Source organism: Phocoena sinus, chromosome 2, assembly GCF_008692025.1.
Source record: "Phocoena sinus isolate mPhoSin1 chromosome 2, mPhoSin1.pri, whole genome shotgun sequence".
Classification (NCBI taxonomy): domain Eukaryota; kingdom Metazoa; phylum Chordata; class Mammalia; order Artiodactyla; family Phocoenidae; genus Phocoena; species Phocoena sinus.
The window spans coordinates 93,166,701-93,182,822 of record NC_045764.1 but is presented as its reverse complement, the minus strand read 5'-3'; positions in this window follow the sequence as shown (position 1 = coordinate 93,182,822).

Below are 16,122 nucleotides of genomic sequence, written 5' to 3'. Positions count from 1 at the left end.
TGGGTTAAAGGAGCTTAAAGCGTAAGGTGATGACAACTTGTAAGACCATGCTGACAGTGCAGGCCTGGAGGACCTGGTGGCCCTTTGAATTCTGAGGTCTAGGTGCTCATTCTTGCCTCCTGTGCCTGTGGTGTGGGCTGTGCCTTCTCCGTTACCCTGACCCACCAGGACTCAAGCCCATGATGGGATGAGTTGCCGGGCACCCTCTGGATTGCTGCTTGTTCCCCATCTGCCTGCCCCTGGCTACTCTTCCGTCACCCTGGCCCTCCAGGTGCAAATCCCAGCCCCCAAGGTCTCAGTCTGGCCCTGGGCTCCTCAACTGGGAGTGGCCCCTCAGTGGATTGAGCCTTTACTCCTGGACCTGCAGAATGGGTGCAGGGCTTTTGCAGCAGTAGAGCCTGGCTCCAATCCAGCCCATCCCTCACTTGCCCAGTGACCTCCAGAAAAGTATTCAGCCTCTGAGACTCAGTTTACACTAGGACGCTGTGTGGTATGTGTTGCTGCCCCTCTTGTTGTGGCTGGTGTCCTGGTTTGGTCTGGGTGTCCCCAGCAGGGTCAGCTCCGACCAAGCTGAGTGGCCCTTGTGCCTGGGGAGGGTGCCCATTTGTTGGCAGCCTCATGTTTTGGCCATTGATGGGAAAAGTATGGAGTCCAGCCAGGTTCTTCTGGGAGCTTGGTCAGGACAACACATCCGGAGGAGGCAGCGGGTGGCAGGGAGCCCTGGACAGCCGCCTCCTATGCCACGGTAGGGCCAGACAACCAGTCTGGGTGCTCAGAGCAGAGCCATGCTCTATATGAATGGCGCTGGGGGTTCGGAAGTTTGCTTGCCAGCTGCACATGGGCTCGCATACTTCAAGCCATTCATTCAGCAGGTATTTACTAAGCTGCTGCTACATGCCAAGCACTGATCTAGGCACTGGGGATAGAGCAGAGAAGAAATCCTCCTCCTCAAGGAACTTTGAATCGTGACCATTCAGCATGAAAAGTGTCATGGTGGGAATAGGGCACTCAGCTTAGAAAGGGCTCTTGACCCTGAGAGGTTGAGGGAGGTCAGGGTAGGCTTTCCAGGGGAGAGAATGATGGGGCTGAGAGGGGGTCTCTAGTGATCAGAGGCACGGAACAACTTGTACCAGAGGCGGGTGCAAGGTCAGACCAGCTGGGACAGAGTGGCACGGGGAAGGGGACATGGGGCGGGACAGGTGGCAGGACCTCATCCTGCTGGCTGCTCTGGTGAGCTGTGCTGTGGAGGAGGCATTCCTCCTGCGTCGCTGGGGGCCCCTGTGGATTCTGAGTGGGGAAGAGACTGCTTAAAAAGGAATACTGGCTGCTGTGTCAGATTTGAGGAGGAAGGTCAAAGGCCAGGAAGAGGGAAGGTGGCCTGAGCTGAGGGGTGCAGTGGGAATGGACAGGAGGATGGATTTGAGAGCGATTTAGGGAGTGAGGTCGGCAGGATTGGTTGTGGCTGGTTGATGAGTAGAGTGAGGAAGAGGGTAGAGGGCCAGGGTTCCTGGTGCAGAGGCAGAGCTGGAAAGGGTGCAGGTGGAGATCTGTCCTGTGTGAGAGTGTCTGCCCTGCGGGGGCCTGTGGGGCAGTGGCATCCATGTGGATGTTCAGGAGCAGCTGGATACGGGGGTCTGGGACTCAGGAGAGTACTATGGGCTGGAGTTAGAGGTGTGGGAGCCACACCCATCAAGACGGTCCTTGAAGACCTGGGAGTGGAGAGAAAAGAGAATGAGGCCCAGTCCAACCCTGAGGCCCCCCAGCCCTGGTGGGGTGAGCGAAGCAAGAAGAGTTGGGAAGGGCTTCCCTGTTGGCGCAGTGGTTGAGAATCTGCCTGCTAATGCAGGGGACACGGGTACGAGCCCTGGTCTGGGAGGATCCCACATGCCGCGGAGCAACTAGGCCCGTGTGCCACAACTACTGAGCCTGCGCATCTGGAGCCTGTGCTCCGCAATAAGAAAGGCCGCGATAGTGAGAGGCCCGTGCACCGCGATGAAGAGTGGCCCCCGCTTGCCACAACTAGAGAAAGCCCTCGCACAGAAACGAAGACCCAACACAGCAAAAATAAATAAATAAATTACTAAACTCCTACCCCCAACATCTTCTTTTAAAAAAAAAAAAAAGAGTTGGGAACAAGCAGCTGGAGAGGCAGGAGGAGAAACAGGAAGGCATGGTTTTCTGCGAGCCAGGGTCACGCTGCTGAGATGCTAAGGAAAACAAGGACACAGGAGTGTCCACTGGATGAAATGCCAGGCAGTCCTCAGTGGTCTCAGTGAGAGCAGTTTCAGGATCAGTGGTGGGAAACTACAAGGTAGGGCTGAGAAGCTAGTGGGAGGAAAGTAGCTCTCAAGAAAGTTGGCTGCTAAGAGGAGAGAGAAGCAAAGGGGTAACTGAAGGTGTGGGGAGGGCGTAGGAGTCTCAGGACCCCAAGAGCTTTTGTTGATGTGTGATATAGCGATTGACAACATTTAGTGTATTAGGAATTGAGAAGTTTAAAACATATTTATCAATTAAATTTAAAAAATAAATCCATTATATGTTAACATATTTTAAAGGAAAAATGATTCTATTTTCCAGAACAAATTTAGTGAAAGGAGTGGCATTGTTTTATTTTTTATTTATTTATTTTTTTGCGGTATGCGGGCCTCTCACTGCTGTGGCCTCTCCCGTTGCAGAGCACAGGCTCCGGATGAGCAGGCTCAGTGGCCATGGCTCACGGGCCCAGCCACTCCGCGGCATGTGGGATCTTCCCGGACCGGGGCACGAACCCGTGTCCCCTGCATCGGCAGATGGACTCTCAACCACTGCGCCACCAGGGAAGCTCCTGTTTCAAATTTTTAATATCTGACTTTAATAGAAGCAGTTGGATTCTCAGCTGTTTCTGCATTCCTTCTGTGGCAAATTCATATATAGTTCTGGAAAACTCCATTGTACACTTGGAGTCAGTTCTTGGAGGAAGTGTTAGACTTTACCTTGTAGGGAAGTTGAGTTCTGTGGTGATGTTTTAATTTTTTCATGTGTTTTTCCTCCCACAAAAGGGTCTTTGTTTGTTTTTGTTCTTTTTGTTTTGTCTGCTTGTCAAGCAGACAAGTGTTGTGTTCAGGTCTGGGCTTAAGGAGGCTTGTGCTGGTGGCAGGGGAAGGCCGCAGGACGGGCAGGTGCTGGGGAGGCATGAACTAAAAGCAGGAGCAGGGAACATGGGGACGTTGCCTGGCAGCCAGTTGAAAACGGGGGACAGGCAGGAGGGAGGAGACTGGGGAACCCCAGGGTTTTGCTGAGAGGGGGCATAAACAGTTCAGGGGCGTGTGGGCAAACGCCACTCTGGCCTCTGAGCACCTTTCTAGGGCTGACAGACTCTTAGGGGTTCTCCAGGTTGCCCCCCACTGGGTTCCAGGAAGGACCACGTTCCTCTGAGGGCTGTCGTTCCCCTGAAAACAGTGGTGGCAGAGAACCAAAGGGTGTGGGGAGATGGACCTCAAAATGGGGAGACCCTGTCTTTCCCCAGGCCTGGCTCTGAGGAGGGTCAGGGTGCTCCAGGGCCAGGTTGGGGTGGCCCTGTCACAAGGAGAGTGTCCCTGAGGGCCAGGCTCAAAGCAGGAGGGTCAGCCTCCTGCCCCACAGCTAGGGTGACCATATATCCCAGTGTGCCCAGGAGGGGCCTAGTTTACTCCTGTTGTCCTGAGGTAATTATTACTTTCACTCTCAAAAGCCTCGAGGTTTGGAGTGTTTAAATGGCATGGTGTCTGTGGAAACTGGGACCGAGCAGGATTGTTTTTTTATTTTGGCTGCGCCATGCGTCATGCAGGGTCTCAGTTCCCCGACCAGGGATCGAACCCCTGACCCCTGCGGTAGAATCGTGGAGTCTTTACCACTGGACCACCAGGGAAGAGGGCCAGGGAAGTCCCCAAGCAGGATTGCTTTATCTGGCGCCTGTCAGAAGAGGCTGACCAAAGCCTCTGACCACACCTGCCCTCTGCCCTCCTTGCCCTGTTCCTGGGCCCTCAACCCCTGCCCAGGGGCCCGTGGAGGCCACTCTCCTCTTCCCTTCCCGGGTGCCTTTGGAGAGTCCCGCCAGGCCTGCCCTTCCCGGTTCAGGCCCGTCCGGGGCATTTCCCTGGGCTGTGAGGGAGAGCGGACACACCCTGAAGGCTCCACCACCACGCCGCTCTCCTGTCACCGGCCCAACCCCTCCAAGAAGGAGAGGGCACCGCGCGCGTCCGCGCCCTCCCCCTGCTGTGCCCGCCCCTCCCGCTTCATCCGGGGACCCTGGCCCGCAGGCGCCCCTCCGGCTCGGCGGCTCCCCGGTCCTTCCCGCCCCCCAGGAAGGTAGAGCCCGGGGTGAGCGCTCCCCTCACCAAACCTTAAACGTGGGCCCAGTCTGCTTCCTCAAACCTTCAGGCGTTCCGCTGTCTTACCGGACCTTGGGGCTCCCTGTCCCGTCCTACCTCCCCCGCCCTAATGCTCACCCTCTTTCCCTGGACAACAGTCTTGCTCTCCAAAGGGATCCGCCTTCCCCAGTTTGGTGCCCTCCTGGATATTTATTTCCTACAAAATGTAAAATGCAACTCGGCCCCCGGCGCCTGCTCTCCCCTCCCGCCTCGGCCTCGCGCTCCCCCCGCCACGCCCCTCCATCCCGCCGCCTGCCTGCTGTCTCCTCCCACCTCGGGCTATTTTTGGTCACCAAGGCTTTGCTCCTACTCTTTTCCCCCTGCTAACCACTTTGCCCAGCCCTCTCACATCTTTCTGAACTCAGCGTCGGCCTTGTGCCTGCATAAGCTGCTGTGGACCTGGGCTGGGGCTGGCTGGTGCCCCCCCCGCCCCCCCTCCCGTTTTGAGCCCAGCCTGTCGTATTGACGTGATCTGCTTGCAGATCTGTCCCCACTAGGCTCAGCACGCCCCCCCTTCCCCAGGGCAGGAACTGAATGTCGCCCAGCTCGTTGCCCAGCTCTGGGGCCCCACGGGAACTCAGGGGACCTATGGGGAACCGGGTTTAATGAGACACCCCTTATGAACGCAATGTCACGTTTCCCCTTGGAGGGAAAGGACCCGTGGAAACCTGTCACCACCAAGGGAGAGTGCCAAGCCGCCTCCTTGGGCTAATATTCAAAGTGAATGTTTCTGTGCACAGCCCAGGAATGTGGGACTGGGAGCCACCGGGGTGAGGGCAGACCCAGCACGTGCCTGACTGGGGCAGTACTGACCCACCCTGGGCTGCCCCCTCTCAGCCCCTCTGTTGGTCTGAGAGAGGTCAGGCCCTAAACACACACCAGAGGAAGGACCGCCCTTTGGCAGGCATGTCAGGGGCAGGGTCGGTGCCCTTGCTAGTCCTCCCTGCTCCGGGCGCTAAGTTGGAGGGCTGTTTGTGCCTGTCTCATGGGGTGGTGCTCCCTGTCCCCACGGGAGGGGAGCTGGACCCTCCTGGGAACAACCTGAGGGTGCTGGTGACTGGGGGAAGAAGGGGACAGTAATGTACCCACCTGCGGCTTCCCCACTGCTGCAGTCAAAGACTCCTGCCAGGCACAGACCCTCCTGGGGCTGTCATGTCCACGCCAGGTCAGGAGGGTGGCTCTGGCTGGGAGGATGCTGAGTCCATGGCGGTGAAAGCTGCTCACGTGGGGTAACCGAGTCATCCATCCACAGGAGTAGGTCCTCATCCATGGAGGTTTCCACAGGAAGGGAGACCAAGTTCCTGCTCACAGGCTACTTGTACGGACCTGACAGAAGCCTGCAAAACGCCTGCAACATGCAGGGTGACTTCTTGCTTTGTCTTACACCCTCCATTCCCCCACCCTGAAAGCCTCTTCCCTGCCAGCTCTGGCCTGGCTAATTAATCACTCAGACTTCAGCACTCAGTTGAGATGTCCCTCCTCCGGGAAGCCTTCCCTGAACCTTCTCTACCCGACCACCAAGGCCTGGCTTTGGGGCCCTGCTACGCATCTCTGACATCTCTGCTTTTTATCTTGCAGATCTGATGGCACTGTGTTCGTTGTTGGCCTCCCAGTGGACTGTGGGCCCTTGAGGTGCTTCCCAGAGCCTTCACACAGTAGGTGCTCACATTGTGTTTGTTGAACGAAAGCCCACACACTCAGCAAGAAGCAGGCACTGGCGAGGGGAGGATGGGGACTGCTCTCTCCTCACAAAAGGGACTATGCAGCAGAGGTGGGGGGGGCTGGGGGGGGCGCAGGGGAGGGGAAGAGGCAGACCTACCATGACTACCGCCACCCCAAATCTGCCAGGGCTTCATACCCTGGTCAGGACATTGAACTGCTGTTCAGATGCAAAGAATGAGCACTGGGCTGGGATCCAGAGGTTCCAGTCCTGTTTTAAGTCTGTGTCTTAGACAAGGCACTTTTCTTCTCTCTGGGCCTCTGTCTCCTCAAATGTAAAATGAAGAGCTGCACCAGAAACCCGCTCCCATCCAGTTCCAGTGGCTCCTCTTTTTCAGGAGGGACATGAGCTTGGGGTCGGAGGGACTGAGCTCAAGAACCAGGGCTCCATGTATCCTGTGAGTCCTTGGCCAGGTTATTTAATATCTCTGAGCTGCAATTTCTTCATCTTTAAAGCAGGAATGATAATCATAACTATCTCTTAGATTCTTGGGATTAGATGTGCTATCAGGTGAAAGACTCTTATATACTTTATTTATTTTAAAATATTTATTTAGTTAGTTTGGTTGTACCAGGTCTTAGTTGCGGCATGTGGACTTCTTAGTTGTGGCATGTGGACTCTTAGTTGCAGCATGCATGCGGGATCTAGTTCCCCAACCAGGGATCGAATCCAGGCCCCCTGCATTGGGAGTGCGGAGTATTACCCACTGGACCACCAGGGAAGTCCCTATGTACTTTAAAGCACTATGTGAATGTTGGTTATTGTTTAACACTATTATTTTTCACCAGCACCTAATTAGTTACTGGATTATCTCTAACCTCACTAGAGTGTAATCTCCACAAGGGCCAGAGCCAGCACCTCCCTGTTCATTGCTGTGTCTTTGGTGCCCAGCACTGAGCCTGGCTTATCTCAGGCCCTCAAAAAATATTTGCTGGCCAAATAAATGGATAAATGAAGTTGGCTGAATGACTGTATGAATGAACTCTATTCACTTAGCAGAGCACTGAGGGCAAATCAGGTTGATGGGTAGAGGGAGAAAGGGAAAAGCGGGTGGAGGCAGAGGAGGAAGGGGGTGCTCCCTGGGCTGCCCCACTCTGCTGTGTTGGGGAGGGTGGGTGAAGAAAGGCAGGAGGAGAAATGACAAAAAAAACCCCAAAAACGTGGGGCCATGAGAACAAGGCCACACAATTCTGCTGGGTGCCTTGCAGGTGGCCTCTCCAGATGAGCCCTCTCCCTGGTCAGTGCCCACCTCCACCTCTCACAGCTCCTGCCCTGCCAGCAAGTGGGGAAAGGGACGAGAAAGGAGGACTGACTGAAAGCCAGGCCATTGTGGTTTGTTTACCAATAGCACAGTCCTCCTGGGTCATGATACAGCCAGCAGCATCTGACCCAGCTAAATATATCTCCTCTGCTGGCCTGGACCACACAGCCAGCTCCTGAAGGCCAGGGACCACCCGCTCTTCCCTCTGGCTTGGGCCCTGGGCCTCCTCCTGACCTTTGAGCTCTGTGTCCCCAGGGAGCCAATAGCTAATCAGGTCCCAAACCAAATGCAATTGCTGGCTGAACCCAGGAGGACAGTTTCATTTGGACAGACTCAGGGGACTTAGGGGGGGAAAGTCCAAAATTTCCAGCAATAGGAAACCAAATGGCCCATCTCCCTTCCATGGCATATTTGAGTAATTATGAATGTTTAGGAAGAATATTTATTAATGTTCAGAAAACATTTTACTCTTTTTACAGTATTCCTTAACATTAGTGTGTAAGTGAAAAAAAAAAAGCATACAAAGTTAGACACATAGTATGAATAAAATCATGTATTTAAAAGGCATAGAAATATGTCTGGAAGGAATTACCAGAAACTGTCAACACAGTTTGCCTCCCAGGAGGGGAACTGGGGGCCAGGGGAGGGGATGGAAGAGAGACTTTTTATTCTTATGCCCTTTTGTATGTTTTTGATTTTGAACTGTGCAAATTTATTACTTATTCATAAGTCAGTCAAATATGTAATAAAATGCAGATCTGAAAAAGAAAAGGCCTGGGCACAAAGAGGCTCTGGACATCCCCTCAGAAGTTAAGAGCACTGATTTGGGTGGTGGGCCATGCAGGGTGCTCCCTTTTCTACCCAGAGTTAAAGCTGGCCCCAGGCCCAGGTAAACCGGAACACCAGGCTTGCAAACTGGAGCAGATATTGATGCTCAGAAAAGACATACCTGCCTTAAAATATCTCTCCATAGTGTCTGACATTCCAGTCCATGCCCTTCCCTGAAGTACAGCTTCTCTAAAGTCCCCTTGAAATTATTAAGGTGTATTGGGGGGATGCTACCATTTTATCATGAGAACTGAATTGAAATCCGAAGACACATTGTAAGAAAGCTTTCGTTGTGGGAAATATCTTACTTTCTTCTTGCTTCTGAGTGTTTTCTAAATTTCCCTTAAAAGCATACTTCTTGGACTTCCCTGGTGGCACAGTGGTTAAGAATCCGCCTGCCAGTGCAGGGGACAGGGGTTCAATCCCTGGTCCGGGAAGATCCCACATGCCACGGAGCAACTAAGCCCGTGAGCCACAGCTACTGAGCCTGCGCTCTAGAGCACGCGAGCCACAACTACTGAGCTCGCGTTCTGCAACTACTGAAGCCCACACGCCTAGAGCCCGTGCTATGCAACAAGAGAAGCCACCGCAGTGGGAAGCCTGCACACTGCAACGAAGAGTAGCCCCCTCTTGCCCCAACTAGAGAAGGCCCACGTGAAGCAAGAAGACCCAACTCAGCCAAAAAAACCCCCACACTTCTGTTCTTTTTTTTTTTTTTTTTTTTTGTGGTACGCGGGCCTCTCACTGTTGTGGCCTCTCCCGTTGCGGAGCACAGGCTCCGGACGCGCAGGCTCAGCGGCCATGGCTTACGGGCCTAGCCGCTCTGCGGCATGTGGGATCTTCCTGGACCGGGGCACAAACCCGTGTCCCCTGCATCGGCAGGCGGACTCTCAACCACTGCGCCACCAGGGAAGCCCCACACTTCTGTTCTTAAAGTGCTTGTTATAATTATATATCAAATAACACATGATCATAGTAGAAAGTTTGGAAAATACAGAATGGTATAAAGAATTAAAATTCATTCATAATTCCTCCATCCAGGAAAGTTTGCATCCTTCTATTCCTCTTTCTTACTACTCTATTAAAAAAGTTTATTAAAAAATAAACTTCAGTTATTTTGTGTCCTACTTTTTCACCTAAGATTAAATTGTGAGCATTTTTTCCTATGTCATCAGATATTCTTAAAGATATGATTTTTAATGGCCACCTATTAGTTCAACATAGTGATGTACAAAATTTATTCAACCCATCCTATATTGTTTCCATTTGGGTTGTTTCCAATATTTTGCTAGGTTCAGTTATGCTGCCATGAAACCTTTGTTTTAGTTGCGTTTAACAGAAAATCCAGTTCCAGTGGGCTCAAGCCATGGACTTATTGGTGAAACTCAAAAGTTATGAGGGGGCTTCCCTGGTGGCACAGTGGTTGACAGTCTGCCTGCCAATGCAGGGAACACGGGTTCGTGCCCCAGTCCGGGAGGATCCCACATGCCGTGGAGCGGCTGGGCCCGTGAGCCATGGCCGCTGAGCCTGTGCGTCCGGAGCCTGTGCTCCACAATGGGAGAGGCCACAACAGTGAGAGGCCTGTGTACCACAAAAAAAAAAAAAAAAAAAGTTATGAGGAACGGAACTTCTGACAAGGCTCAGTCTGGGCTCCTGCTCCATTACCCAAGGTTCAAAGTTGAGAAGCCTTGCCCTACAGCAAACTTGATTATTCCCTGAAAATAGATCCCTGAAACTAGAGTGGCTGGGTCAAAGGCATGGATATTTCTAAAATTCCTGACACAGATTGTCAGATTGTCCCACACAAGGCCCTAACACTTTACATTCCCACCCTGGATCTGGGTGTGTGAGGCCTAAAGCTTATATAATTTGGGAAAGCCCTCTTTAAGAAAAAGAATACAAATTAAGCACAAAAGTGAATATTTAGAATAGAAAAAGAAAAAGCTTACAAATACCTCAAAAATCATAAAATAACATTATTATTTATCAATAGATTGAAACATATGAAACTGCCATATTTGTAGATTAAAAAGCAATTTTATGTTGTTCAACCTAAAACTTTTCCTGTATATTTTTGGCTGCATCTCCTTTTTTTTCTTAACAACTTCACTGAAATATAATTCATGTACCATACGATTCACCTTTTAAAGTGTACAATTCAATGGCTTTTACTACATATTCACAGAGGTATGCAGCTATCACCACAATCAATTTTATAACATTTTTATTAGTCCACAAAGAAACCTCACACCTTTACTTCTTATTACCCAATCCCCCAACCCTATGCAACCACTAATTTACTTTCTGTCTGTAGATTTGCCCATTCTGGACATTTCACAATCATATAATACCTGGTCTTTTGGTGTTTGGGTTCTTTCACTTAATATAATGTTTGCAAGCCTCATCCTATTTGTAGCACAAATCAGTACTTCATTCCTTTTTATTGCTGAATAATATCCCATTGTATGGATATACCACATTTTATCTGTCCATTCATCAGTTGATGGACATTTGCATTGTTTCCACCTTTTGACTCTTGTGAATACTGCTATGAAGATTCATGTCTAAGTTTTCTTGTAGACATGTTTTCATTTCTCTTGGGTACACCTGGAAGTGGAATTGCTGGGTCATATTGTTAGGGTTCTCCAGAGATACAAAACCAATAGGAGATATAGATAGATAGACAGATAGATAGATAGATGATAGATAGGTAGATGATAGCTAGATAGATAGATAGAAATAAATTGGTTCATGTGACTATGGAGGCTGACAGGTCCCAAGGTCTGCAGACCTGCAGGATGAGTCTGCAAGCTGGAGAACCAGGAGAGTCAGTGGTGTAGTTTGGTCCAAAGGCTAGCAGGAAGAGCCACTGTTTCAATTCCAGCTTGAAGGCAGGAGAAAGCCAATGTTCCAGTTTGAAGGCAGTCAGGCAGGAGGACTTCTCTCTTACTGGAGGGAGTGTCAGCCATTTTATTCTATTCAGGTCTTCAGTTGATTGGAGGAGGACCACTAGCATTAGGGAGAGCCATCTGCTTTACTCAGTCTACTGACTTAAGTGTTAATCTGATCCAGAAAACTCACAGAAACACCCAGAATAATGTTTGACCAAATGTCTGGATACTCTGTGGCCCACTTAAGTTGATACATAAAATTACAGTAACAGTATATGTTTAACTTTTTCAGGGACTGCCAAACTGTTTTCCCAGGCACCTGCAGCATTTTACGTTACCACCAGCAATGAAAGATTGCAATTTCTCCATATCCTCGTTAACACTATTACCGTTTTTTTAAAAAATAAATTTATTTATTTAATTTTTGGCTGCATTGGGTCTTCGCTGCTGCATGCAGGCTTTCTCTAGTTGCTGAGAACAGGGGTTACTCTTTATCGCAGTGCGCAGGCTTCTCACTGTGGTGGCTTCTCTTGTTGCAGAGCACGGGCTATAGGCGCGTGGGCTTCAGTAGTTGCGGCACACGGTCTTCAGTAGTTGTGGCTCGTGGGCTCTAGAGTGCAGGCTCAGTAGTTGTGGCACACGGGCTTCGTTGCTCCATAGCATGTGGGATCTTCCCGGACCAGGGCTCGAACCCATGTCCCCTGCATTGGCAGGCGCATTCTTAACCACTGTGCCACCAAGGAAGCCCTATTACCATTTTTATTGTAGCCATCCTAGTGGGTGTGAAGGGCTTCAAGAAATAATATTGCAATTTCACTTTCTATAGAAATAATATAAAGAAAATGTAGTATAGTCTTTTTTTTTTTTTTTTTTTTTTGTGGTACACGGGCCTCTCACTGTTGTGGCCTCTCCCATTGCGGAGCACAGGCTCCAGACGCGCAGGCCCAGCGGCCATGGCTTACGGGCCCAGCCGTTCCGCGGCATGTGGAATCTTCCCGGACCGGGGCACGAACCCGCGTCCCTTGCATCGGCAGGTGTACTCTCTACCACTGCACCACCAGGGAAACCCTAGTATAGTCTTTTTAAAATAGCATATTTGATATAAATTTTTCATTACTGATAGTTTTAGAAAGTGCCCTATTGCCACCTCTGTAACTTCCTCAGAGATGCCTGTTCAGGCTAGGCCTTGCTCACTGATCTCAGGAGGCATGGTCTCCCATGGCAGCTGGTCCAGCCAGCCAGGTCCTCACTGATCTGGTGATCCCACCATGCCAGTCTTTGGGGGCTTACTAGCGATGAAGCCTGGGCCATAGTGGGACAGTGTCTTGTTTAGATCATTCTCCTTAGGGTCAACAATGGGGTCTGGATGCTGGATGAGGGCCACCAAGGGCAAATTGTCACTGGAGGTAGAGGAACAGCCCCAGGACCACCTCTTCCAAGGCACAGAGGGGGTCTCCAAGACTGGAACAGTGTTCCATGCCATCCATGCAAAGGAGGCCTACAAAGTGAGGAGTCCGGAAGCTTAAACTACAGTGTTTCATAGTAAATCAGACTTTGATTCCACCAGGAGTTGGTGCTAAAGCCTGTTTTTGTGTATCTTCCCCAACTCCGGCAGTTTTTTTTTTAATTAATTAATTATTTGGCTGTGACGCGTCTTAGTTGTGGTATGCGGGATCTTTTCGTTGTGGCGCATGGGCCTCTCTCTAGTTGTGGTGTGCAGGCTCCAGAGCACACGGGCTCAGTAGTCGCAGCACGCGGGTTGCCCCAGGGCATGTGGGATCTTAGTTCCCCCACCAGGGATCGAACCTGCATCCCCTGCATTGGAAGGTGGATTCTTAACAACTGGACCACCAGGGAAGTCCCTGGCAATTGTTATTTAAAAGCAAACCTCAGCCAATCTGATAGGAAAAGCTTGGAATCTCGTTTTAGCTCTCATTTCTTTGATTATTAATGAGGGTAAACATTTCCCCATGTGATTATTACCCATTTGCGTATTTGTGTGTATTTTCTATGCATGTACAGTGCCCAGCATGCAGAAAGTGTTTATAAATAGACCTCAAATAAGTGGTTTTGCCCATTTTCCTTTGGGGCATTGTGTTCAAGACTAAGAGCTGTCTGTTCAAAATCTGTTCTCTTCTTCCTTAATTGTATGGCAGCCTCCTTTGCAGTTGGATGGGTCTTTGCATCTAGAGCTCTCTCTGATACAATGTGAGCCAAAGTACTGTGAGCCATTTAAGGGTCTAACTCTTAAGACAGCAGGGGCACCTCCTCTCCAGACTTTCCCCTTCCTATCAGATGTTTCTGCAAACCAGCACTAACCATGCAGATGAGAACAAAGCATGGAGATGGCAGAGAAACAGGATGAAAATAAACTGGGACCTTAAATGATTGTATAGAACAAATTCAGATTCTTAAGGGAGACATGTGGATTTACATCTGATTTGAGCAGTTGCATTTTGGAGTCTCTCTTACAGAGTGTATGCTGCCCTAACCAATGTAAGCAGTGACATTATTTGATCAGAGGATTTATCGCTCAACCCATGGAGATCTGTAATTGGACAGTCCCTAGGGATGACCAGCCCGTCCCCATAAAGGTGAAGCACGGGGGAGTGGAGATCAGGAGATCAGGTTCAGTGACACTGGCCTTTGAGATCACACAGTTCGTTTTCCTTGCTCTCACTGAACCCTGATGATGGACTACATTTGCTTACATTGCCTTCAGATTGCCTCCAGCTCTTCCTTGGCAGAACTGTTCCTAGGTATGTAAGTTAATCAACATGTTTTTTGGTTTTTTAAAAAAGAGAGAGTAAAATAAAATCCATAAGCTTTAGTGAACTGGTTCAAACCAGAACACGCCTATCTAGAACACTGGGCTTATCCAGGACTCAGGTACTGGAGCCCAGCAGAGGCCAGAGGCACGCACTGAAGGTCAATCACTTTATTCCTAGGAGGCCCCGCAGTTCCTCCTTCGGAGTACTTTTCTCTGGTTCAGAAGTTCTGAATCAGGATAAATGGTTTTCAAGCCCCCAAGAATTTGGAAAAGGTAAATTAGAAGAGGGAGGTAAGTTAGATATCAGCACAAAAACACTAAGGGACACAGGTCCTATTCAAAGCAGACTTGAGACGCACACCAGTGCAGCTGCCCGTGTGGTTTAGCATCGGGCACTCGGTAGTCCCAGCACAGGGGCCTGAGCACCAGATGCTCGTGTGGCCCAGGTTCTCAGAAAAGGTTAAGATACGTTCAGTAGGGTCTGTTTAAGCTGTGATACTCATAAAATCTCTTAAAAAAGAGTCCTAACCAAGATAAATTCTGGTGTTTCAAAGGGTTAAATATCAGCTCTCTGAAAGACTTAAGCTATTCAGAAAGATTCTGCATGATAGAGTTCATGCTGCCCTTTCCAAATCCACGGGGCTGAGGACAAACTGAGACCACTGAAGCCGCGTGGCCCTCACAACCCACTGGATTCAACCCCTAACCCCTGACATGCCCCACTGCCCTCCTCAGACATTCCCAGGCAAGTGGCTTCAAGGGTGCAAGGCATGAAGCTGCCTGGGGTCTTCCAGGACACCTCACCTGGGAAATGTGAAGGGAGCCCCTTCCCTCTTCCCTGGTGAAAGGAACAGCTGCATGTAGGCCTGATTCAGGGTGGGGCTTGGGGTTGTGTGGTGGTAATGGAGGGCATGAGACGTTCTGAGTGCCCTGGGCGATCTCCCAGAGAGTGGCTCTCAGGACCATCAGCCGGGCTGGGGGAGCTTAGAAAACTCCCCACCGTCTCCTGCAACTGTGACCCTCTGTGCCCCTGCTTCCTTTTCCCTTCAGAGGCTGTGCAGCCTAATCCACGGTCCAGGTCAGACCCAGAGAGGTCACCCCAGCCCTTGGTCCAGGCATTCATTCTTGGGCTTTGGGTCCCAGGACCTCAAAATCCCAAAGGGCAGGAGAGGAGAGAGGCATGGGCTCTGCAGGGGTGCCCACTAGAGCCCGTTCCCTGGCCTTTGGGAAGAAACTCTTACCTCTAAGAGAGAGCCTCTCTCTCAGGAATCCTTGTTTCTCTTAACCAAGGTGCCAGGAACTGTAGACCAGGGACTCTGAGAACTGTGGAAAAGATCTTGAGCTTTGTTAACTCCCTATGTCCAGTTCTGCTTTTACCTGGTGTCTTTGTTTTGATGAGCAAGAAAACCCTTAATATATAAAAAAAAGCAAGATGCTCATTTTTGGCAGCAGTTAGGAGAGGACCAGGAGTACATCCCCCAGCAGCTTGCCGTAAACGGGAAACTGGAATGAGAGTGGACGGGGGCTGTTTTAAAGAGGAAGGGGAAGCCAGCTGAGTCTCAGGACCTGAAGCAAGGGAAGAAATAGGAGCACAGGAAGAGTTCAGGGGCCTGGTGACAAGGGAGGCGCCCAGCTTCCTCAGGGACCCAGGAAGTGGGCCTCAGGCTTGTCCTCCCTCCTCTTTCCCTTTCCTTCTACCTCTCCCTAGACCCAGCCCTGGGGACTGTCACCGGGGATTGGCATCTCCGTAGTCCAGCCATGACACTGCCCCAGACACGTCCAGGATGACAAAAGGGGTTGTTTCCATGAGGCCTGACATAGCTCAAGCTCCTGCCACCCCAGAGTCCTTAGAAGCCTCCATGCAGGGGCCTCCCCTCCAGGCAGATGGCTTTCTTAGCAGCACCATTTGCTACCATAGAGCGAGTACCTGGGCACACACAGTTTTAAGACAGCCAGAGGCCCTGCTTTGTCTAGAACAGAGCCTGCCCTCCCTATGCCCTCCACATCCAAGTGGTTTGAAGGCACCATGAAGATGGCTGATTTGGGCAGCCAGCAGTGGCCATGGCTGCCTCCCAAACTGCACGGCTTCCCACACTCTGGCAGTCTCGGAGAAGCATAGGAGACCTGCCAAACTTCACCATGCCCCTGAAAAGGGCTTAGGAGTTAGTTCAGAAAGCTGACTGGCCCTGAGGAGTCTGGTGGTCACGAGAAGGAGACACATGCAGCAGAGAAAATAGCGAGTCCGGGGATCGTAGACCCTCCAG